Raw genomic sequence first — 25,585 nt, 5'->3', positions numbered from 1 at the left:
ATACAAGATCTATTCTTCTATGAGGTTTTTAAGTGTACAATAAAATGTCAAGTATAGCCACAATGTTATATGGCAGATCACTAGAGCTTATTCATCTTGCATTACTAAAGCTCTAAACCCATTGATTAGGAACTCCCCATCTTCCCCTCCTCCCTCCAACCTTTTAGCAACCAGTATTTTTCTTTCTGCTTCTATGATTTTGACCATTCAAAATACCTTATATAATTGGAATCATATAGTATCTGTCTTGATTTCACTTAACTTAATGTCTTCCATGTTCATCCGTATTGCTGTATATTGCAGGATTTCCTTCTTTTCAAAAGCTTAATAGTATTCTATTGTATATATTTTTTGTTTATATATTTTTTCTATTCATTCATCTATCGATGAACATTTAGATTGTTTCCACATTTTGACTATTATGAATAGTGCTGCAACAAACAAGAGAGTGCTAATATCTCTTTCAGATTATGATTTAAGTTCTTCCAGATAAATATCTAGAGTGGAATTACTGGATCATATGGTAGTTCCATTTTTAATTTGGGGGGAGTTCCATATTGTTTTCCACAGGGAATACACCATTTTGCATTCCCACCAACAATGTGGAAGATTTCCAAGATTTCAGTTTCATCACATCCTTACCAACACTTGTCCTCTGTTTTTTTTTTTTTAATAATATCTATCATATTATGGGTGAAATGATATCTCATTGTGGTTTAGATTTGCATTTCCCTGGTAATTAGTGAGGTGAACATTTTTTCAAATACCTTTTGGCCATTTATCCATGTCTTCTTTGGAAAAATGTCTCTTCAAATCTTTAACCCAATTAAAAATCAGATTATTAGGTTTTTGTTGCTGTCATTGTTTTGCTAATAAGTTGAATTCCTTATATGTTTGGAGAATAACAAAGCTACAATAATCAAAACAGCATGGTACTGGCATAAATATAGACATATAGATCAATGAAATAGAACAGAAAGCCCATAAACAAATTCATGCATATGCAGTCAATTGACATTTGGCAAAGGTACCAAGAATACACAATGGGGAATGAATAGTCCCTTCTACAAATGATGTTGGGAAAACTGGATATTCACATGCAAAAGAATTAAATTAGATGCTCATCTTGTACCATGTACAGAATTCAACTCAAAATGGATCAAAGACTTAAATGTGAGATGTGACACTGTAAATTTTCTAGAAGAAAATAAAGGAAAAAGTTTCTTGACACTAGTCTTGGCAATAGTTTCACGGATACGAAATCAAAAGCAAAAATAAACTAGTGGGACTTTGTCAAACTAAAAAGCTTCTGCACAGCAAAAGAAACAATCAGTAGAGTTTAAAAAACAACCATGGAATGGGAGAAAACAATTTCAAACCATGTATCTGAGGTCCTTCAATATTAAGAGTCAGAAGGAAAAGAAGTAACAAGGAAAGGAGACTGAGAAAGAGGGAGCAGTGAGGTAGGAGGAAAATCAAGAGATTATGATAGCTTGGAAATCATGTGAAGAAAGTATCAAGGAAGAGTTATGGATTGTGTCAAATGCTGATAAGTCAAGTAAGATGAGGTCTAAAAATTGACTATTAGATTTAGCAACATGGAAGTTTTAGTGACCCACTCAAGAGCAAGCAGTTCTGGTGGAGTAATATAGACAAAGAAGAGCTAATTGAAGTGAATTTAAAAAAGAATGGAAAAAGAAGAATTAGAAACCCAAATTATAGAATACCTTTCTGAGGAGTTTTGCTGCAAATGATATAAAGGAACTGGGCAATAACTTCTGGGGCAAGTGAGTCAGTATAGAAGGTTTTGTTTATTTATTTTTACATGGAAAAAATAATGGCATTTTTGTGTTCCTTTGGAAAGGTTCAGCAGAGATGAAAAAAAATGACAAGGGGAAATTTTCTGAAGATGTCTTTGAATGGTGAAAGGGGTGGGATTTAGTGTGAAATTGGAGGGAAAAGCTTTAGATAGGAATATTTTAGTACATCTTATTAGGTGGGAAGGCAGAGCACAGAGGGATAATGATATCAGGAGGATTGAAAGGAAAGTTGGAGTCTGTGTATTCTAGTAATCAGAAATGAGAAAGTCTAGTATATGACCATGGGAATCAATAGTTGAGATAGGGAAAGGTTAAGATGATGTAAAAGAGGAGGTAAGGAATGTAGAGGCCAGGGTATTGGAAGGATCATTTATATTTGTGTTGAAATTGTCAAAAATTAAAATAGGAGTAGTATTAGGATAATAGTGAACCAAGAGCTAAAATTAGTGAGGAATGAGGTGAGGTTGGTCTAGGGGTTGCTGGATGACAGTAATAATGAGGGGTAGGAGTGGATATAATATGATAACCTGAGATTCAGAGCTAGAGGATTTTAGGGAAAGGGGAGGGAGAATTAAAATGGTAATGAAGACACAGGCTGATACATACCACACCACTAAGTCCAGTGGTTTAATGGCTGTAGAGGAAAAATAAGCTCCATTGTAGGAGACTCAGGGAAGTAGTAACCTTATGGGAGATTTAGTTAGAACAATATATTAAGGGAACTCTCAGAGAGGTAAAGATAGAAGTAGAAGATAGAAGGATTTTTCTGATGACTGACTGAATTCCAGAGAGCATACCAGACTGGTTTCAGGAGTTGGGGAGGGGTGGTAAGGAGGAAGAGATCGGAGGTATGTACAACCTTTTGAGGATTAGAATGTAGAAATGAGGAGTTATCTTAGAGTCTTGGGATTCTTATAGTGACTGTTATAATCAGGGAAACAGGCTTAATTAGATTAGTGCTATGGGATTCAAGCAAATAGCAGCAAGGCTGTGAGTGTTGGGAAGCAAGGAGCGCAATTATTAACATATTTTGTCCATATTGGCATGCCCTGCAGCCAAGTTAAACATGATCTAATTTATTATAAACAAACAATCCTCACTTGCATAATAGGAGCCTGTTGGAAATGCCAACTCCCTACTGGAAAGTCACCAGTGGCTTAGCTCCCAAGAAAAATGTCAAACACTTGGCTTGATTCTAACCGGGAAAAAACCAGGAAAATAATTTCCCCTCAAGTGATTCATCCCTTAGCCAGGTTATTATTACTTTTGATATTTTTGATAGGCAAGAGTTAATAGGAGAGAAACAGGTCTTGTGGGTATGAGGGCACTCTATTTTCCAGGAGGAAGGGGATTATCTCTAAACAGTGACATCCAGCCAGGTATGAGCTACTGCAATGAGCCCAGATGGATACATTCCTAATTTTCTGGGAAACCTTCCAAATTTAAGTTTCTGGTACCTCCACGAAAAGCTTGTAATGATTTCATAGCAGAAGCTGAATATGGAAAACTTTTATGGGTGTGAACTCACAGAAGTATTGATAGAAGCATAAAATATTAGAAATAAGACGGGTCTTAAAATGAACAGGGATCATTTAGTTTTATGGTTTCAAAAAGTTTTGCATTTTGCAGGGAAAGCCGTATTGTATCTTATTTTTTAGAGACCTTATGAGGAACTACAATATAGATAAAACAGATAAAAATAAAACCACATTGGATGGATTTTGAGATGCTTTTGCATTTCTACTGTTTGTTCTCTATCACTTTATGAGAGTGAGAACCTCTGGGGAAACAAGGGATTGTGTAACATGAAATTTGACAAACATTGATCCAAATGCCTTGTCTTGGCTTGGGTTAAAAAAGCATACTCTGTTACAAGGGTTTGAATGCCAAGTTGTTTCTTCAGGGGGTGATCCCAGGGAGTACCAGTAGGGGAGTGGGGGAATGATACAGGAAGAGGAAGACAGCCAATACAGAGTACATTAATGTATAGATCACCATGGTGGGCAACTGGGAAAGCAGTGTAGAACAAACCTCAAAACTGCCCTACCTGAGGAGAAAAGAAACTGGTTTGTTTATCTATCAACCACCATGTGATATTGGTCAAAGTCACTTCAGGTGATAACTCCTTGGCACTTCCTCCCTACTCTGCGTGTGGCAGAGTACACCTCTGTGGTCAGGGAAAGCCTTCAGGTAGAGAGTTGGAGGTGCTTGCAGCAGGAAACTCTAAGTGTGCACTGAATGGCAAGTATGAAGGGCAAATAGCTGGGGCACCAATACTGTCTGCACATCCTTCTTTTGAAAGGTAGAGAAGTGGGTGTCCTGAAGAGGGAGAGACATGATGGTAGAGTATGACATTGGATATTTATTCTCTTAATGCTCATGCTTCATGACATTTCCCTGTCTCTTAAAAAAGTACATGTGTTAAAACATATATGAAGTTGTTCAACAAATATTTGTTAAACATCTAATATGTACCAGCTAGTATTTTAGGCACTTGAAATATATTAGTGAACAAAACATTCCTGGTCTTATTATGCATGTATTCTAGTACAAGAATTAAGGTTATAAATAATAAATGTAAGCAATAAATAAAGTACATAATAAGTTAGAAGATGATAAGTAGGGCAGCCTGAATGGCTCAGTGGTTTGGCACTGCCTTCAGCCCAGGGTGTGATCCTGGAGACCCAGGATCGAGTCCCATGTCGGGTTCCCTGCATGGAGCCTGCTTCTCCCTCTGCCTGTGTCTCTGCCTCTCTCTCTGTGTGTCTCTCATGAATAAATAAATAAATAAAATCTATTTTAAAAAAGAAGATGATAAGTATTATGAGGAAAGGGTAAGGGAAAAAAGGCGTGAAATAGGAGATTGAAAAGGGGGAAATTAACCAGATTCTGGATGTAGATTGAAAGCAGAGCCAACAGGGGTTAGGGTAGCAAGGGGAGGGAGGATTGTAATTTTAAATATGGTTGGTTAAGGGAGACCTCATTGAAGGGCACCATTCATGAGAGGTCAGGGAAGTAGCCATATGGGTATTTTCAGGAAAGTCCTTCAAGCAGAGGGAATAGTCAGCACAAAGGCTTCAAGGAAGGAGCCCATTTTAGCAATAGTAAGGAACCACACTAGCTAGAACAGAGTGAGTGAAGAGACAAGCAGTAGGATATAAGGTTAGAGATGAACAAGGAAGCCAAGAAAATGTGAAGTTTTATAAAACTTTGGGTTTAGTCTGAGTGGGATGGAGAATTTTGAGCAGAGGACTGAGATTATCTGATTTAGGTTTAAAAGGGATCAGTTTGGTTGTTGCTTTAAGAGTAGATGTTAGGGAGCCAAGGGTGGAAGCAGGGAGACCAATTAGGTTTCATAGCAATCCAGGTAAAAGATGAGGATGACTTGGACTAGGAGGTAGCAATGGAGATAATAAGAAGTGGATGGATTATGGACATATTTTGAGGTGTTTACAACTGTTGAAGATAGTTTTGGATGTAGGGTATGAGAGAAAGAAAGAAAGAAATCAAGTATAATGCCAACATTTTTGGCCTGAGCAGCTAGATTAGCGCTGTCATTGTTTAAAACGGTGAAGACTACCAGTGAAGTTGGTTTCTGGAGGGACAATAGGAATTGAATTTTGAACTTTTTGAGTTTAAGATATCAAGTAGACATCAAATGGACACGTTGAGTAGGCATTTAGGTGTGTGAGTCTGGTATTCTGAAGAGATGTGTAGGATAGCATGTTAAGTTGAAAGAAGTTAGGAGACAGATGGTATTTAAACCCATCAGACTGAATAAAGAAGTCCCCAAAGAGCATGGATAGCTAAGGAAGAGTTCTGTGTCACTACAAAAGTGACAGGACTGAGATAAGAGGAGGAACCTACAAGGAAACAGAGGAGGCACTTATGAGGCAGGAAGAAGTCTAGAAAGTGTGGTGTTTTGAAAGTGTCATAGTGAAGAAGACTGAGATTGCATTGGAATGAGGATCATGGAGGTCATTTGTAATCTTAACCAGACAAGTTTCATTGGGGTTACATAAGAAAACATCCTATTTGAGTAGGTTTAACTGAAAATAGGAAGAGGAATCTGTGAAAGCAAACCTAGACAACGCTTTTAGGAAGTTTTGCTACAAAGGAGGGAAGATAATCAAATAGATGTCAAGGGAAATAGGTTTAAAAGATGGTTTTATTTTTAAATATGGGAGAAATGAAACACATCTCTGATAGAAAAGATCTACCGAAGTGGGAAAATCAATGTGAGAGAATGTTGAGAATTGCTAGAATGATATCCATGACTGGGCTTGAGGGGATAGCATCTAGTGGATAAATGGGAACATAGGCTTTTAAGATAGGATTATAAATAGTTGAACTTTGGAACTTCAGGAAGGCACTATGCCTTACATACACTATGTATGAGTACAGATACTGTAGATGGGTAGATAAAATACTGAGGATTTTCTTAATCCTCAAGAAGGAATCAAGGTCATTGGTTGAGAATGATGATTAGGGGTATAGAGTTTAGAGGCTGAGAAGAGAGGAGGATATATGAAATAATAACCTAGGTTTATGGAAGAGTGACCAAGAAAATAAAGTATGACTGTTGGACAACATTAAGAGCCTACTTGAGGTTCATTCTTATGGATTTGAAGTGAAACCAGTTATAGATTGTAAGTTTTTCTTCAGTCATATTCAGCTGCACAGGGCAAAGGCATAGCATAGGCAGCAAGTTGGATTTAATGAGTGTTGTGATTTTGGCACACCCAATGTAATGAAGTAAGAGAGAGGTCAGGCAGATGAGGGCATACAAGGGAGTGAATTTATTATAATTATTTACCATGAAATATGCTAGGTAAAGAGGAAGAGAAGCTATCAGTGGGTCAGGGAGAATAAGTTGGCAGGACCAATTAATTGGGGGATCTTATCAGAGGTCCTAGGTTGATAAAGTCTGGGTACCAGAGTGTGTGAGCCAAAAAGGTATATGGTGGTCAGGGAGTAAGATGCATGAAAGTTGATTAATAGAGGTGCAATTATTGGTAAAGACAAGGCCATTATAGACATAGTCAAAGGAGTGAGTGGCTGAGGTAAAGTGAAGGACAAGGTCATTTGTGGAGAGGAGTTCTAGGAATGAAAGGCTGGGATGTTGGAATCATATGTATATTGAAATCTGCATTAATTAGGACCAAAACAGTGTTGTACAGGAAAAAGAATAGAATAAAAATGTATTAATACGTCTGTGGGGTGTTATCTGAGTGGAGAATCATTGTTGCTTTAAATTTATTTCTTACAATTCATGTATTACTTTATAATCAGAATTAAATGATTAAAAAAGATAAATTTTTGTTTCAGTTGGAGTTCATCTAGGAAAACAGGAATTTATATAATTTTATGCAAGTATTCATATGGGAAGCCTGGAGGAGTGAAATTCAGAGGATCAGCCATAAGTGTTAATTTTGCCATACTCCTATGGTCCAGAATCAGAGTGCTGTCACCTTAGAGGCAGAAAGCTGCAGGAAATTGCTGCTGGCTTTACTGCTTCTTAACATCCTGAGATGAATGGATAGCAGGGGAAGGCAGAGGCTGTTGAAAAACTTGCTTGTGCAAAGCCTATGTATTTGATGTTAGTGCTGGAGGAAGAAGGAAATGGCTACTGCCTCCTTTACTCCTTTCAATTCTTATGTGAAAGCATCTCCCTGGCACAATGTAAATCATATCCATCCCTCTGCAGGCAAGGAAATCTGCACATAGTAGTTCTAGGTACCAGCCCCTGTGATATCAGGGGAGATCATAGGAATGGAATGGGAAGGAATGCTGATTATAGAACAAAACAAAGCAAAGCACAGTAAGTAATATCCAGTCTACCAAAACATTGCTTCATGGAATCAAAATGTGTTTCATGGCTCTATTTGTACTGTCCCCTCTTAAGGTTGGGATTATGTCTTCATAACTTAAATTCTCCCTGATTTGTATTCTAGTGAGTCTAGAGAGAAGGACCTTTCTCTTTCTAGCATCATTTTTGGAGACTGTAGGATCCAGCATCAATGGAGAGATTTCTTAAAAATTACATGTATATGTGCGTTCAGGGCACAAATATGTTTACCCCATAAATATTCCCTAATCTTAAATGAGGGAAGATATTGGGTTTTGGTGGAAGACAGTCACCAATGTATCCAGATAGAGTTTAAAGAATCATAATAGCAGAGTAAAGGGAGAGAGCAAAGTGGGCCAGCATAGTAGGAGATATCTTTGTGTAAAAGGTAGAACTTTATCTAGGCCTTGAAGGATAGGGAAGTGGAAAAACTCATAAACAGTGCTGTAGTTTTGACTCAGTACTTAACTAGCCATGGTGACTCTGGTTGTCCTTTTTTTTTTTTTTTTTTTTTTAAATTTTTATTTATTTATGAGAGTCACACAGAGAGAGAGAGAGAGAGAGGCAGAGACATAGGCAGAGGGAGAAGCAGGCTCCATGCACCGGGAGCCCGACGTGGGATTCGATCCCGGGTCTCCAGGATCGCGCCCTGGGCCAAAGGCAGGCGCTAAACCACTGCGCCACCCAGGGATCCCGACTCTGGTTGTCCTTAATGCTGTTCACAAACATTGCTGCTCTCTTCCTTTTGGCTGGGATCCAGGAAAGCATTTCTCTATCCTCTTAGAGAGGGATTGAGCCCCACATCAGGCTCCACACTCAGTGCAGAGTCTGCCTGAGATTTCCTCTCCCTCCATCCTTCTCCCTCTTAAAATCAGATGTGGCCTGTGACTTCCTTGGGCAATGAAATGTGAGTAGAAGAGACATACATCATTTGTGTGTAGAAGCATCAACTTGCTAGTGGCTGATGACATCTTTCCTTATCTTGTTTTGTTAATCATATAAGCATACACTGGGGGATCCCTGGGTGGCTCAGCAGTTTAGCGCCTGCCTTTGGCCCGGGGCACGATCCTGGGGTCCAGGGATCGAGTCCCACGTTCGGGCTCCCGGTATGGAGCCTGCTTCTCCCTCTGCCTGTGTCTCTGCCTCTCTCTCTCTCTCTGTCTATCATAAATAAATAAATAAATCTTTTTTAAAAAATCATATAAGCATATACTAAGATGGAGCCTCTGTCAGTCTGAGTCTCTGAAGGATTATAAAGAGATGTGTCAGAAAGACATATGTGTAGTGTGAGAAAGAAATACACCTTTGCTGAGCTAAGTAAGCCACTGGGATTTTTGGAGCTCTTGTTAAAGTGGTGTAACCCTGCCCATCCTGGTCCTTAGGGTGACCTTGAGCAAATCTTTCCTGTGTGGAAGCACCAGTGTCCATGGTTAAGATGAAAGACTTAGAATAAATAGATTGCTTTAAACAATTTTTCTTTTCCAGCAGTAGATTTTTTTAAAAAAATTACCAAGAAACCTAAAGTGTAAATGGATGCAAATAATGCTTGGTGTCCTCTAGGTGAAAAATCCTGGTTAGAGACCAATTACATTTTGTCCAGCCCCAGCTCATTATAAGTCTCTTGGATGACCCAGAGTTTGGCAATTCTGGCAGTTTGGCCAACTTCTCTTTCACTGGAGCAAATCTGACTAGTATAAATTTCAGTAGCACACAGAAGTTTTCCTGGGATTTCCACTCCTAGGTAAAGTGAACATTGTGATTCTGGCTTACAGAACAATCTGCAGAGTCTGACTTAAATGCCTTCCATGTTTCTTCCTGACATGCCGTGATGAAGGCAGGTAAGATGACCTACTCCTTGATGGGAAATGAGGCATGTGATTGGGAGATAACACTGAGGATTTGCCACTGAATTCCATTACTAATGCTAGAGTGGACTCAAGTGACCTCAGCTGGGGAGATACTGGACCACTTTATCAGGGAGTGTGATGGTGTTTCAGAAGCTGGAGGGTGGCAATGCTGAGTGGCTCAGTTGGGTAAGCATAAGGCTCCTAATTTCAGCTTGGGTCATGATCTCAGGGTCCTGGGATTGAGTCCCACATCAGGCTGCACACTCAGTGCAGAGTCTGCCTGAAATTTCCTCTCCCTCCATCCTTCCCCCTGTTCATGCATGCCTGCTCTCTCTCTCTTTCTCTCAAATAAATAAATAAAATCTTTAAAGAAGCTAGGAGAAGAACTGTTAAATAGACTAGTGTGGGTTTCAGAGCTATCACTGGTTTGAGCTTTTTCTAATAAAGGGGGGCCTGTATGTCTCCTGACATCTCTTTCTTCCTCTCCTAGTCCTCAGTGGAAGAATGATAATTGGATTCAGACAGATCTGGGGTTGAATCCCAACTCATTTAATGGTTGTCCCTAGGCAAGTACTCTAATGACTCTGTGCCTCAATTTCTTCAATTGTAAATTGGAATAATAATAACTACTTGGTTAGGAAATTATGAGGATTAATGAGATAAAACATGCACAACACTAGACACATACTTCCTTCTCACTTCCACCCTCCTGATCTCCTTCCCTTTCATTTCAATGTATTTAGCAATTCCTATGGCTCATCTTTCCTATTTAACATAGTGCTTATATCTTCAGAAGTGCTATGTTTTTATTTATTGGAAATTTGTGGACATCACTTTGCACTTAGGTAGAGAGGACTTTGGAAAGTTCTATCCTTTGATATTTTATAAGGATGTGTGTTCAAGATCCATCTTAGCTGTTGCCAAATACTTTCTTGCATAGTGGATATACCTAGCTGCATTTTTTTGAAACTAGAGGGAAGTCTTAGAACGCAGTCAAATCTGTTTACATTACAACTGGTTCTTAAAGCTCTTTCTGTGCTGAGTTGGACATATGCAGAAAATGAATGATAAGACATCCTCAGCAAAGGGAAGAAAAGTTTCTTGATTCAGTGGCATTCACCCTTCATTTGCTAGGGGGTAAAAATGGCAGTCAGGAATGTGGTACAGAAATCATGAGAGGCCCTAAGTTTGTAAACCGGGGAGGTCACTTCAGTTTAAAATGAGAACCACATCTAATGGGAGGGCCTGTGGCTTAAGGGGTGATATGGATGAGAATGAAATGAAATCAGAGCAAGATTCAGAGCCAGAAAACCTGTGTTCGATCCTTGACTTCAATACCAACCTTGAAGAAATTTTATTTTGCCGATTCTCACTTTACTCATGTGTAAAAGGGAGACAGCATTACTTAAGATCAATGTTATCTGCTTTAAAGATAAGGTACATGAAAAATACTTTGTGGACTCTAAAGCACTATACAATGTTTAGAGTTATGATGGTCATCTCCACACTTATGTCTTACTGGGTAAATATATGGGTAATGTCTTACAGGGGCCCCAGGGACCATATTAAGCAAGAGACCTCAGAGGCAATGCCTGTGAGGTAGGGCTGTTGACTTTGGCTCTACCACTCTCTGGTATGTTTGGCATAACTCCTGTTTGGTGATTGTGGGACTCAGTGTAGGTTGTGATAAGTAACTTGATGATAATCTTATAGAAATTGTTAGCAGAGTTGAGACTAGAATTTATATTGAGTGTATTCTTGTATCCTGGTTAATCAACTACTGCTCAGAGAATGAGATTAGACTTGGCATAAACGTGTAAGAGCTCTGTTGTAACTTCCTAGTGGACTTTTGTGTGTTTATAAAATGGCTTTCCAGAAAACAGATAATAGGCAAATTCATTCATAATGAATATTGACAACATTTGGAAAAATTTGGGGTCATTTTCCTCAAGTATTGTATTATACATCCATTGCATCTGAGGAAAAGACCATTTTTCTCAGGTATTGTATTTTATTTAAATTCTATTGAGGGCAGCCCGGGTGGCTCAGCAGTTTAGCGTTGCCTTCAGCCCAGGGCGTGATCCTGGAGACCCAGGATCGAGTCCCACATCAGGCTCCCTGCATCGAGCCTGATTCTCCCTCTGCCTGTGTCTCTGCCATTCTCTCTCTCTCTCTCTCTCTCTCCCTCTCTCTCTGTCTCTCATGAATAAATGAAATCTTTAAAAAAATTTTTTTGAAAAAAAAAATCCTGTTGAGATTTGTGCTATTTCCATTCCTGGAAATTATCATTTGTCACTTATGGCTTTATACAGCAAACATGTATTGAGTATCTTCTGTGCTTAAACTGCTATGTTAAAATACCATGGATAATTATTTCCTTCAACATTTTATTATAAAAATTTCAACCATAGAGAAAATTGAAACAATTTTATAACCAGCAACTGGGTTATATAATTACATATCTAAACACATTTATTTTTTCTGTTTATCCATAAATCTACTGTTCCCCTACACACTTGAGCATGCATATCAGAAACCACAAAATGTTTTTGATCAGGGACATAATAAAATTTAAGTTGCCTATTACATAAATGTTTTCTATTAAAATATGGATGTGATGGTGCTGGTCCTGGTGGTTGTGCCCTTCTCACTGTCTTTTACCTTCCTTCTCTTATTTTTAGGAGAATCAGTCATTGACTGATTAATGGGAAGGGCAGAGAGTTCCTATAAAGTGGATGGAAGAGATTAGGATGATGCTGAACAACACAGATATGCTTTCATACATATACTGGAAAGATGATACTGGGATGTGATCATGTGGCATAGAGCTATTTAATGTTTCTAGGCCTAGTTTATCTAGAGCATCATTTTCCAAAGTGTGCAGCTTCTGTGCTAGGAGTTTTATCCATATTTTTTCTTCTCATCTTTGAGATAGCCCTTTGAATTGTTATTATTCTTCCCATTTTACTGATGTGTATACTGAGTCTCAGAAAGCTTAAGTCACTTGCTTGAATTATTTGTCTGGGAGGTGGTACAACTGGACTCAGACTCTAAAGACAATGTTCTTTCTCCTTCATTCACTGTTGCCCAGAGCTGACGTTTGTTCTATTACTTGTAAACCACAGTACTTCAGAAGGAAGTGTTAAAAGAACAAAGGTTAAAACAAAGTGTTAAAAGAAAAAATGATGTCTCTTCTAATAGACAAATTATAGGATCCCACAGTCATATGGCAGCAATTATCCAATGTTCCTTTTAATCTGTGGACATTGATGAGGAAAGATTTTCCTCTTGAGCATTCTTCTAATTTGCTATTGCTGGCACACTATGCACCTCTCTCCTGGCCTGGACTCAGCTGATCTGATTGGCTTCTGTTCACCAGTAGTATTAATTTCCCCCCACATAAGGCACTCATTGCCTTTCCTGGCCCACATATGAGAAACCTTCCTGATTTCCTAACCTCGTGAGGGACTAGGTCCTTTCCTAATGCTCATTTCCTAGCAATATGAGGTCAGATTAGCAACTTCCTTCTTGAGAGCAGCCTGCTTTGTTTTGTAATAAAAGATGGATAAAGGGATCCCTGGGTGGCGCAGTGCTTTAACGCCTGTCTTTGGCCCAGGGCGCGATCCTGGAGACCTGGGATCGAATCCCATGTCGGGCTCCCGGTGCATGGAGCCTGCTTCTCTCTCTGCCTGTGTCTCTGCCTCTCTCTCTCTGTGACTGTCATAAATAAATAAAAATTAAAAAAAAATAAAAGATGGATAAAATATGGAGAGACTGTTACTTTTGAGAGATTTACATATGCCTTTTTTTAAAAGAATAGTGATAAAAATATATATAAAATATGCCATCTTAACCATTTTTAAGTGTATAGTTCAATGGTGTTTTATTTATTCACATTGTTGTGCAACTGATCTCCAGAATGTTCCTATCTTGAAAAACTAAAACTATGCCCATTAAACAACTCCCCAATTTTCCCTCTCCTCAGCCTTGGACCTTCTGTTTGTATGAATATGGCTACCTTAGATACTACATATAAGTGGACTCATACAGTATTTGTCTTTTTGTGACTGACTTCACTTAACATTCGTCTTCAAGGTTCAGCCATGTTGTAGCATGTGACAAGATTTGCTTCCTTTTTAAGGCTGAATGATATTTCATTGTATGTATATGCAACATTTTATTTATTGATTTATTTGTCAATGGACCCTTGGGTTGCTTCCATCTCTTGGTTATTGTGAATAATGGGACTATGAATATGGGTGTACAAATATTTTTTTGAGATTCTGCTTTCAACTCTTCTGGGTAAATACCCAGAAGTGGAATTGTTGGATCATATAGTAACTCTATTTTTAATTTTCTGGGGAGATTCCACACTGCTGTCCACAGTAGCTGCATCATTTTATACTCCCACAAACTGTACAAGGGCTCCAATTTCTCCACATCCTCACCAACATTTATTATTTTTTTTCAGTAGTAGCCTCCTAATGGATGTGAGGTGATATATGATTGTGGTTTTGATTTGTATTGCTCTAATGATTAGTGATATTGGGCATCTTTTCATATGTTTGTTGGCCATTTGTATATCATCTTTGGAAAAATGTCTGTGTAAGTCCTTAACATTTTTAATAGGTTTATTTGTTATTGCTAAGTTGTAGGTTTTTGAGAGATTTATTTATTTATTAGAGAGAAAAAGATTGGGAGGGGAAGGGTAGAAAGAGAGAAAGAGAGAGAAAATCTCAAGAAGACTCCCCTCTGAGAGCAGAACCTGATGCAGGGCTGATCTCACAGCCTGGATATCATGACCTAAGCCAAAATCAAGAGTCAGATGCTTAACTGATTGAGTCACCAGGGTATCCCTGTAAGAGTTCTTTAGATGTTGTGAATATTAATCTTTTCTCAGGTATATAATTCAAATATTTTCTCCCATTCTGTAGGTTGCCTTTCACTCTGTTAATTGTGTCCTTTGATTACATTTACCTCTTATTTGAAGATCAGCTTCTATGTAAGAAGAGCTTCTCAGATTAGGACTTATTACCTATCCTGGTGTAGCATCTACTACATGCAACTATCTATTAAGATGTTTAAAAAAAGGTACTGTGTACCATTCAACTCTGTATTCATAGTGCCTAGATCAATAAATGTTTAAAATAAAAATGAAATTAAATTAATTTTCCCCTTAGCTCTCATTTATATACTTAAGTTTTCTTCACCCAGAGTCAATTTCCTCTTTTTGCTAGAGCTTTCAGGGCAGGCCAATTCATCAGTTAGGCCTTGAGTGGGAGGGTTCAAGCAAGGAGGACTGATAGGAACATGGAGTGGTCATCATCCATTTCTACTGGCAAAGCATTTTCTAAAGTCTGAAGATTCTGTAGGGTCAGGCATAAAGAGTACCAAGATAGTCTAAGAGATATAAAGAACTTTGGGCAGAATTCAGAAGATTTGAATTAATTCTAGAGAGGCTTCTTACATAGGATGTGATCTTGAGTTTTGGGCAAGTCATTTAGTCTTCCAGGCAATTTGTTTCCTTGCTTTTAAAATCAAAGTTTTATTTCTGCTGGGTGGTACAGTTGGCTAAGCATCTGACTCTTGGTTTCCACACAGGTTGTGATTGCAGGGGCCTGAGATTGAGCCCCATATCGGGCTCCGTGCTCAGTATGGAGTCTGCTTAAAACTCTCTCTCTAATTGACAAATAAATCTTAAAAAAAAAAAAAAAAAAAAAAAAAAAGAAAGCTTTGAGCTCTAGGTCTCTTTTAGTTTTCATGATTAATCTGTAATTCTCTTAGGTATTTTCTAATTGTTCATGGAGTTGAAGTGCCGGCTTGCTTTTTCACCTGATGTGGTATTCTAGGAATTCCTGAACTTACCTGTAATCCTTTCACATTTCTGAAGAGGAAATAGACAAAGTAGCTAGGGCAACTGTTATCTATTAGTAATTTTGACATGAATTCCTATAATATTTTCAATATTGTGTTCCTTTATAAAAGGATATACTGGGATCCCTGGGTGGCTCAGCGGTTTAGCGCCTGCCTTCAACGTACGGTTGTGATCCTGAAGACCCGGGATCGAGTCCCACTCGGGCTCCCCACATGGAGTCTGCTTCTCCCTCTGCTTGTGTCTCTGCCTCTCTCTCTGTGTCTGTCATAAATAAATAAATAAAATCTTAAAAAAAAAGGGGATATACTAATATTATTTATTTGTTTTATCTAATAGCTACTTGTCTAGTAGCTTTACAATGGGCCCAGAGGCTAATAAATTAATACTAATTATGGCACCATTTTCATTTCCTTATTGACTCTGACAAAGACTAATCATGATTTTACACTGGGTTAGCATTTGTTTACTTATTCTGCAGATTTTAAAGTGATTGGAGGAACTGGTTAAAAGTTCCCATACTGAGTTAGTGTTGATATACTGAATCACTTATCCTTTCAAACACACAATTTCGGAAAATATGCATGTTTGAAATGTCTTGGAAGTCTAAAAATGTTTCATGGTTCATTTAAAAGGACTATTAGATGGAAAGCAAAGAGTCTTTAGCTGTAGTTGTTGTTCCCAATGGGATCCTGCCGCCATCAATTATATCAGGGAAGAGTGCAAAGTCATGGCGCGTCATTGCTAAAAATAGTCCAGACTGTGGATCAAGTCCAAGTCATTGCTTATGCGGCAGCTACATACCAGGCTTGTTTTGCTGCACCTGAGCCTAGGGAAGCCTGGAGCCAGGCATTCAGTCACATTTCCCCCTTCTCCTTGCCCAAGCAGACCCCACCACAACATACATCTACAACACCCTCCCCCACATGCATACACCGCACACAATACCACCTACCCAAATAGGTACCATACATCACCACCACATACCCCACAAACACGTAGAACACGCATACATAGAAGCTGAGAGATCCGATGCCTCACTGAGCATGTGTGTGGAACAAAAGATCCATGAGCAAGAGCAGCTAATTAAAGCAACCAAGTTGCTGTCAGGAATGGGTAGGACTCCCTCATTCGCCTCCCTCCCTGGCCACTCTCCCTCCACCTTTCTGTATTTGCTCCTGCTTATGCTCTGTTCTCCAAGTCTTTGTCATCATACTGCTGAATCTGACTGAATTCCCTTTCAGAATTAAAGGGTCTTTGTGCTTTAAAACACTCCAGCACAGCTTGGTGTGAATTACCATGTATTAAGGGGGCAGCCAGGGGCCAATTGGGTCTGCTCTCCTGTGATTCTCTAAACGCTGCATCTGGGATCCCTGGGTGGCGCAGCGGTTTGGCGCCTGCCTTTGGCCCAGGGCGTGATCCTGGAGACCTGGGATCGAATCCCACATCAGGCTCCCGGTGCATGGAGCCTGCTTCTCCCTCTGCCTGTGTCTCTGCCTCTCTCTCTCTCTCTGTGACTATCATAAATAAATATAAAAAAAAAATTAAGCGCTGCATCTGGTTACAGCAGTGTTGCCTGACGCACAATTTTGTTTTCCATGAGTGACTGACACTTCTCCTAGGAGTTTCATCAGCCAAGTCCTTCTGTGCTTGAAGGCAATGTTTTTAGGAACCTAGAATAAAGTGAAAGTCTTCCTAGAAATTTTAGTTCCTTGTCATTTTGATCCAATGCCCTAGTAGTCTAGCATTGTGGGTTTTGGGCTGGTTGTGCAGGTCACATGAGAGAGATTATAGATCATCTAGGACATGAAAGCAGTCTCACTGCATTAATTATTTATCAGAAATCAAGTGAAGGAAGGTAGGGGTGAGATTCAGAACGCAATAGTAAAATTCTGCACTTTTCAATTTCATCATTTTTATGCCCTCAAGGCAGCAGGAGTGAGTTGGGCTGAGTTTTAGCTGATTCTATACAGGTTCTGCATAGATGGTATATAAGTTTCCTAGGGATGCCATGAAAAATTACTATAATCTGGGTGGCTTAAACCACCAGAAACTTATTCTCTCACAGTTTTGGAAGTCAGAATTCCAAAATCAAGGTGTTAGCAGGTCTATACCCTCTTTGAAGGCTGTAGGGGAGAGTCTGTCCCTTGACTTTCTCTGTTCCTGGTGTTGCCAGCAAAGCTTGGAGTTTCTTGGCTTTTAGATGCATCATTCCAATCTCTGCCTCTGTCATCATTTGGCATTCTTTCTGTGGGTCTCTATGTTTCTATTTTTATAAGGACATCAGTTATATTGAATTAGAGCCTGTCCTGAGTATGACTTCATCATGACCTAAATATATCTGAAAGACTTTATTTCCAAATAAGTTTATATTCATAGGTACTGAGTGTTAGGACTTCAGTATATTTTGGGGGGGGGCATAATTCAACTCATGACATATAGGTTGGTAAGTGAAGCTGGCATCCACAGTCTTAGAGCTTCTATTAAAATTTAGACAACAATGATTGCATTTCTTCATGTCGAGATTTATTAAATATCTTGGATCTATTGGTTTATAGCTTTTTTTTTATTTTTTTATTTTTTTATTTTTTATTTTTTATTTATTTATTTATTTTTTTTTATTTATGATAGTCATACAGAGAGAAAGAGAGAGAGAGCCAGAGACACAGGCAGAGGGAGAAGCAGGCTCCATGCACCGGGAGCCCGATGCGGGACTCGATCCCAGGTCCCCAGGATCGCGCCCTGGGCCAAAGGCAGGCGCCAAACCGCTGCGCCACCCAGGGATCCCTGGTTTATAGCTTTTCATCAAACATGGAAAGTTTTTGACCTTTATTTCTTCAAATATTTTTCCCGTCTATTTCCTTTCTTCTATCCTTCAGGGACTCCCAATTACATTTATATTAGGCCGCTTGAGTTCCACAGCTCACTGATGCTCTGTTGTTGTTTATTCTTTCTAATTTTTATTTAAATTCAATTTACTTAACATATACTGTATTAGTTTCAGAAATAGAACTTAGTAATTCATCAGTTGCATATTAACCCAGTGCTCACTACATCAAGTGCCCTCCTTAAAGTCCATCAAACAATTCCCCCATCCCCCACCCACCTCCGCTCCAGCAACCCTCGGTTTATTTTCTATAGTTAAGAGTCTCTTTTGGTTTGCCTCCTCTGTTTTCCTCTTATTTTATTTTTTCTTCCCTCCCCCTACGTTTATCTGTTTTGTTTCTTAAATTTCACATATGAGTGAAATATTTGTCTTTTTCTGATTGAGTTATTTCGCTTAGTATAATACACTCTAGTTCCATCCATGTCATTGCAAATTGCAAGATTTCATTCTTTTTGATGGCTGAGTATATATATATATATATATATATATAGTATATATACAATATCTTTATCCATTCATCTGTTGATGGACAACTCGGCTTTTTCTGTATCTTGACTATTGTGGACATTGCTGCTATAAACATTGGGGTGCATGTGTCCCTTCAAATCTTTGGATAAATACCTAGTAGTGCAATTGCTAGGTCATAGTTTTACTTTTTGAGGAAACTCTGTACTGTTTCCCAGAGTGGCTGCACCACTTTGTATTCCTACCAGAAGTGTAGGAAGGTTCCCCTTTCTTCACACCCTCATCAACATCTGTTGTTTCCTGAATTATTCATTATAGCCATTCTGACTGGTGTGAGGTGATATCTCATTGTGGTTTTGATTTGTATATCCCTGATGCTAATTGATGCTAAGTATTTTTTCAAGTATCTGTTGGCCATTTGTATGTCTTCTTTGAGAAATGTCTGTTCATGTCTTCTGCCCATTTCTTGATTGGATTATTTGTTTTTTGAGTGTTGAATTTGATAAATTCTTTATAGGTTTGGATCAGCCTTTTATCTGATGAGTCATTTGCCAATATCTTCTTGACCATTCTCTAGATTTTCCTTTAGTTTTTTTTGACCGTTTCCTTTGCTGTGCAAAAGCTTTTCATACAGATAAAGTCCAAATAGTTTATTTTTGCTTTAGTTTCTCTTGCCTTTGAAGATGTGTCTAGCAAGAAGTTGCTGTGGCTGAGGTCATAGAGGTTGCTGCCTGTGTTCTCCGCTAGGATTTTGATGGATTCTTTACTAGGTCTTCCATCCATTTTTAATCTACTATTGTGTATGGTGTAACAAAGTCATCCAGTTTAATTCTTCTGCATGAGGCTGTCCAGTTTCCCCAACACCATTTGTTGAAGAAACTGTCTTTTTCCATTGGATATTCTTTCCTGTTTTGTCAAATATTAATTGGCCATAGAGTTGAGGGTCCATTTCTAGGTTCTCTATTCTGTTCCATTGATCTGTGTGTTTTTGTGCCAGTACCATACTGTCTTGATTATTACAGCTTTGTAATACAGCTTGAGGTCTGGAATTGTGGTGCTTCCAGCTTTGGTTTTCTTTTTCATCATTACTTTGGCTATTTGGGGTCTTTTCTGGTTCCATACAAATTTTAGGACTGTTTGTTCTAGCATGGTGAAAAAAGTTGATGGTATTTTGATAGAGATTTCATTGAATGTGTAGATTGCTCTGGGTAGCATAGACATTTTTCACAATATTTGTTCTTCTAATCCATGAGTATGGAATGTTTTTCTATTTTTTTGTGTCTTTCTCAATTTCTTACGTAAGTATTCTTTAGTTTTCAAAGTACAGATTTTTGGTTTTTTGGTATCATATGGTTTTTGGTACAATTGTAAATGGGGTTGATTCCTTAATTTCTCTTGCTTCTGCCTCATTGTTAGTGTATAGAAATGCAACTGACTTCTGTGCATTAATTTTATACCCTGTGACTTTGCTGAATTTCTGTAACAGTTCTAGCAATTTTGAGGCCGAACCTTTCGGTTTTCTACATAGATTATTATGTCATCTGCAAAGAGTGTAAGTTTGACTTCTTTGCCATTTTGGCTACCTCTTATTTCTTTTTGTTGCTTGATTGCTGAGGCTAGAACTTCCAGTACTATGTTGAACAACAGTGGTCAGAGTGGATATCCCTGTTGTGTTCCTGACCTTAGGGGAAAAGCTCTCAGGTTTCCCCATTGAGGTCGGTATTTACTGTGGGTCTTTCATATATAGCTTTTATGATATTGAAGTATGTTCCTTCTATACCTATATGGCACAGGGTTTTTATCAAGAAAGGATGAGTATTTTTTCAAATGCTTTTCTACATCTATTGAGAGGATGATATGGTTCTTGTCTTTTCTTTTATTAATGTGGTGTATCACATCCATTGATTTGCAGATGTTGAACCAACCACCCCTGCAGCCCAGGAATAAATCTCACTTGGTCATGGTGAATAATCCTTTTAATGTACAGTTGGATCCTGTTAGCTAGTATTTTGCTGAGAATTTTTGCATCCCTGTTCATTAGGGATATTGGTCTGTAATTCTCCTTTTTGGTGCCCTTTGTCTGGTTTTGGGATCAAGGTCATGCTGGCCTCATAGAATGAGTTTGGAACTTTTCCTTCCATTTCTATTTTTTTTTTTTGAACAGTTTCAAAAGAAAAGGTATTAATTCTTCTTTAAATGTTTGGTAGAATTGCCGTGGGAAGCCATCTGGCCCTGGACTCTTACTTGTTAAGAGATTTTTTATTACTGATTCAATTTTTTTTTTTGCTGGTTATGGTCTGTTCAGGTTTTCTATTTCTTCCTCTTTCTGTTTTGTTTGTTTATATGTTTCTAGGAATTTATCCATTTCTTTCAGGTTGCCTAATTTGCTGGCATATTGTTGTTTATCATATAGCCTTATAATTATTTGTATTTCTTGGTGTTTTTTGTGATCACTCCTCTTTCATTCATGATTTTATTTATTTGGGTCCTTTCTCTCTTCTTTTTGACAAGACCTGTTAGGGGTTTATCAATCTTATTAATTCTTTTAAAGAACTATCTCCTATTTTTATTGATCTGTGTACCATATTTTTTATTTCTATGTCATTGATTTCTGCTCTAATCTTTATTATTTCTCTTCACCTGCTGGTTTTAGGCTTTTTTTCAGTTCCATTAGGTATAAGGTTAGGTTGTGTATTTGAACTTTTCTTGTTTCTTGAGAAAGGCCTGTATTGCTATACTTTCCTCTTAGGGCCATCTTTGCTGCAGCCCAAAGGTTTTGAACTGTTGTGTTTTCATTTTCATTTGCTTCCATGAATTTTAAAAATTCTTTTTAATTTCCTAGTTGACCTATTCATTCTTTAGTAGGATGTTCTTTAACCTCCATTTATTTGTGGGCCTTCCAAGTTTTTTTTCTTGTGGTTGAATTCAAGTTTCATAGCATTGTGGTCTGAAAATATATATGGTATGATCTCAATCTTTTTGTGCTGGTTGAGACTTGAATGTGATCCAATACATGATCTATTCTGGAGAAAGTTCCATGTGCACTCGAAAAGAATGTGTGTTCTGCTGCTTTAGGATGAAGTGTTCTGTATATATCTGTTAAGTCCATCTGGCCTGGTGTGCCATTCAACACCCTTGTTTCCTTGTTGATCTTCTGCTTAAATGATCTGTCCCTTGCTGTGTGTGGGGTATTAAGATCTCCTACTATTATTATATTATCAATGAGTTTCTTTAATTTTGTTAATAGTTGGTTTATATATTTGGCTGATCCCATGTTAGGGGCATAGATATTTATAATTGTTAGATTTTCTTGTTGGTTAAACCCTTTTATTATGATATCCTCCTTCATCTCTTTTTACAGTCTTTGGTTTAAAATCTAGTTTGTCTGATGTAAGGATTGCTACTTCAGCTTTCTTTCGATGTCCATTGGCATTGTAAGTGGTTTTTCTACCCCCTCATTTTCAATCTGGAGGTGTCTTTGGGTTTAAATGGAGTCTCTTATAAGCAGCATAATGATGGGTTTTGGTTTTTATCCATTATGATATCCTATGTTTTTTGATTAGAGCATTTAGTCCATTTACATTCATACTAATTATTGAAAGATATGGATTTGGTGCCATTATATTACCTGTAAATTTGTTTTTGCTGTAGATTGTCTCTATTCCTTTCTGGTTTTTGTTACTTTTGGGCTCTCTCTCCATTCAAAGGATCCTCTTTAATACTTCTTGCAGGGCTGGTTTAGTGTTAACAGATTCCTTTAGCTTTTGTTTGTCCTAGAAACTCTTGATCTCTCCTTCTGTTATGAATGACAGTCTTGCTGGATAAAGTATTCTTGGCTATATATTTTTCCCATTTAGCACACTGAATATATCATGCCAGTCCTTTCTAGCCTTCCAGATATCTGTAGACAGGTCTGCTGCCAGCCTTATGTTTCTACTCTTATAGGTAGGACCTCTGGTCCCAAGTTGCTTTCAGGACTTTCTCTTTCTGTTTGAAATTTGGAAGCTTCATTATCATATGTAGAGGTGTAGACCTATTTTTATTGATTTTGAGGAGGATTCTCTGTGCCTTCTGGACTTGAATACCTATTTCCTTCCCCAGATTAGGGAGATTTTCAGCTTTAATTTGTTCAAATAAACTTTCTGCCCTTCACTATTGCTCTTCATCTTCTGGGATCCTTACTATCTGGGCATTAATTTGCTTTATGGAATTGCTGAGTTCTCTAAGTCTCCCCTTGTCATCTAGTAGTTTTCTTTTTCTCTTCTTTTCAGCCTTCTATTTTCTACCATTTTATCTTTCTGTATTACTGGCTCCCTCTTCTGCCTCATTTGTTCTAATTTTTAAAGACTCCATTTGGGACTACATCTCAGTAATAGCATTTTTAATTTTAGCCTGACTAGATTTTAGTCATTTTATCTCTTCAGTAAGTGATTCTCTGGTATTTTCTATGCTTTTTTCAAGCCCAGCTAGTATCTTTATAATCATTATTTTAAATTCTAGTTCACACATCTTACTTATATACATATTGATTATATACATATTGATTAAACTCACTGGCTGTGAGTACTACATCCTGTTATTTCTTTTGGGGTGAGTTTCTCCATCTTGTCATTTTGTCCAGAAAAGAAGAAGGAAAGAGAAAAAACAATAATAACAATATCAACAACAGAAAAAAATAGAAAACAAAAAAAAACCCCAAGCCAAACCAAACCAAAACTAGATCTTGGGCATGTTTTGGTTTGCCTGTTAAAGGAAACTATATCCCAAAATAAGAAAGAAAGAAAAACTAATATATGTGTGTGTGTGTATATATATATATATATATATATATATATATATATGCTATATATATAGTATAAAATACAATGAAAGGAAATAAAAAGTAAAAAGTATAAGAACATATATATATAAATAAAAATTTAAAAGAATAAAAAAAGAATTGAAAAGAGATGATAACTGAAAAATAATACTAAAAGACAAAAGAATAAAAATACAAAGAAACCTATATATTGTTATCCCTAAGATCTGAAGCTTTGCAGCCCTCTATGATCAGTACACCTGATGTGAGTGGGTTGTTTGTTCTGGTCTTCTGGGGGCGGGGGTGCTGGTGCACTGATTTTCAGGTGGACTTACCCTAGTGCAAATGCATCTCCAGTGTGCACAGCAGTGCTCAGTATAAGCAGCTCTGGATTCCACTATGTGGAGCTGTTTTACTTCCTGAAGGCCTTCAGCACAGATGAGTAGGAAGAATGTAGCTGCACCTTGCTCTCTAGCCTTGGAGCTGAAAATTCTCCCCTTCCCCACTCTTCAGTGAGTCCACACAGAAAAGCAATCACTCTTGTTTCCTCATTCTTCTTGTGATCCTGGGGATCCTGAGGCTATACTGTCACTTCTGGGATTCCACCCTGCTTCACCACCTGAACGTTTTTAAATCTGGGACATCCCCCATTAGAGCAGACTTCTAAAGGTTCCTATTTTGTACTCCTCTGCCTATAATACTTTGCAGTAGCCTCCTTAAGCAGGTTTCCTCCCCTCTGCCATATGCTCAGCTATATCACATCAGATTCAAGTCTGCATCTTCTACCTTCCAAATGGTGGTTTCTTTTCTACTTGTAGACTTTCAACATTTGTTTTCTCAGACTCTGATTGATTTCTTAGATGTTCAGAATTATTTGAAAACTATCTAGTTATATTCAAGGGAGGAGACAAACTTAGGGTCCTCTACTCCTCTGTCTAACTCCACCCCCTGCTTTGTTGACTTTTTCTCCTTTGTTGTCTTTTTTGTATTTCATTTTGGATTTTTTACTGCTATATCTTCAAGTTTACTATTTTCTTTTGCAATAGCTCATCTGGTGTTAATCCTATGTAGTGTATTTTTTATCTTGGACATTATAGTTCTTATCTCTAGAAATTCTATTTGAGTCATTTTTATATATTCCATGTCTTCACTTACCACATTTAATCTTTCTTCTAGCTTCTTGAACACATGGAACTCAGTTATAATAACTTTTAATATCCTTATCTAATTTATTACCTATGTCATTTCTCCATTGGTTTCAGTTGATTTGTTTTGTTATGGATTCCACTTTCCTGTTTGCTTGCATTCCTGATAATCTTTGATTGGGTATCAGACATTGTGAATTTTAAATTGTGACACTAGATATTTGTGTATTCCTATAAATATTCTTGAGCTTTGTTGTAAAATGCAGTTAAATTATTTAGAAACAGTTGATCCTTTAAGGTCTTGCTTTTAAGTTTTGTTATGTAAAGATGAGAGCAGCATTTAGTCTAGTGCAGAGTTTCTTAATCTTGTCACTATTGACATTTTGGGTGGATAATTCTTTGATTTGGAGGGCTGTTCTGTGCATTGTAATATGTGTAGCAGTATCATTGGTCTTTCTATACAGGTAACATCTCTCCAATGTGATGATCAAACAATGTCCTCAGATATTGCCACATGTCCCTGGGAGGCAGGATTTCCCATGATTAAGAGGTATTAGTCTCGGGCTACTTTTTTTCCCCAACTACTGAGGCCAGACTTTCTCAAACACTCTATCTGGTGCCTTGGGTATCCAGAATGAGGTTTCCCATTCTAGCTAGTGGGAACAGGAACTATTTCTGGCTCTGAGACCAAAGGATTGTTCTCTCTGGCCCTCTTTGAGTTTTTTTATCCTGGCCTTAGCTATAGTTTCTTCATATGCATGTGCTGATTACTTAAAACTCAAAAGGGACACTGCAGATCTCCAGAGTAGCCTTACTCTCTGTCTCTGCCTTTGTTTCTGTTTCTCTGAACAGTTCTATCATCTCTGGTGTCCTGGTTTGTGAATTTTAGGTGCCTTGGCTTCC

The 25,585-nt window shown here is 37.9% G+C and overlaps 1 long non-coding RNA gene across 3 annotated transcripts in view; it reads right to left on the bottom strand.

The window, feature by feature from the left end:
• The window catches only part of LOC140622935 (uncharacterized), a 94,396-nt gene that overhangs the window by 14,319 nt on the left and 54,492 nt on the right, over positions 1 to 25,585 (bottom strand). For 2 of the 3 annotated variants that reach the window (XR_012022592.1, XR_012022590.1), the window contains one exon: positions 15,555 to 15,651. The exons of the other annotated variant lie outside the window; for it this stretch is intronic. This is a non-coding gene — a long non-coding RNA (uncharacterized lncRNA). The remainder of the gene's footprint in view (positions 1 to 15,554; positions 15,652 to 25,585) is intronic. 3 annotated transcript variants of the gene reach the window in all.

Source organism: Canis lupus, chromosome 32 (assembly GCF_048164855.1).
Source record: "Canis lupus baileyi chromosome 32, mCanLup2.hap1, whole genome shotgun sequence".
Classification (NCBI taxonomy): domain Eukaryota; kingdom Metazoa; phylum Chordata; class Mammalia; order Carnivora; family Canidae; genus Canis; species Canis lupus.
The sequence above is the reverse complement of the archived record's forward strand: the minus strand, read 5'-3'. Positions and strand labels throughout refer to the sequence as shown.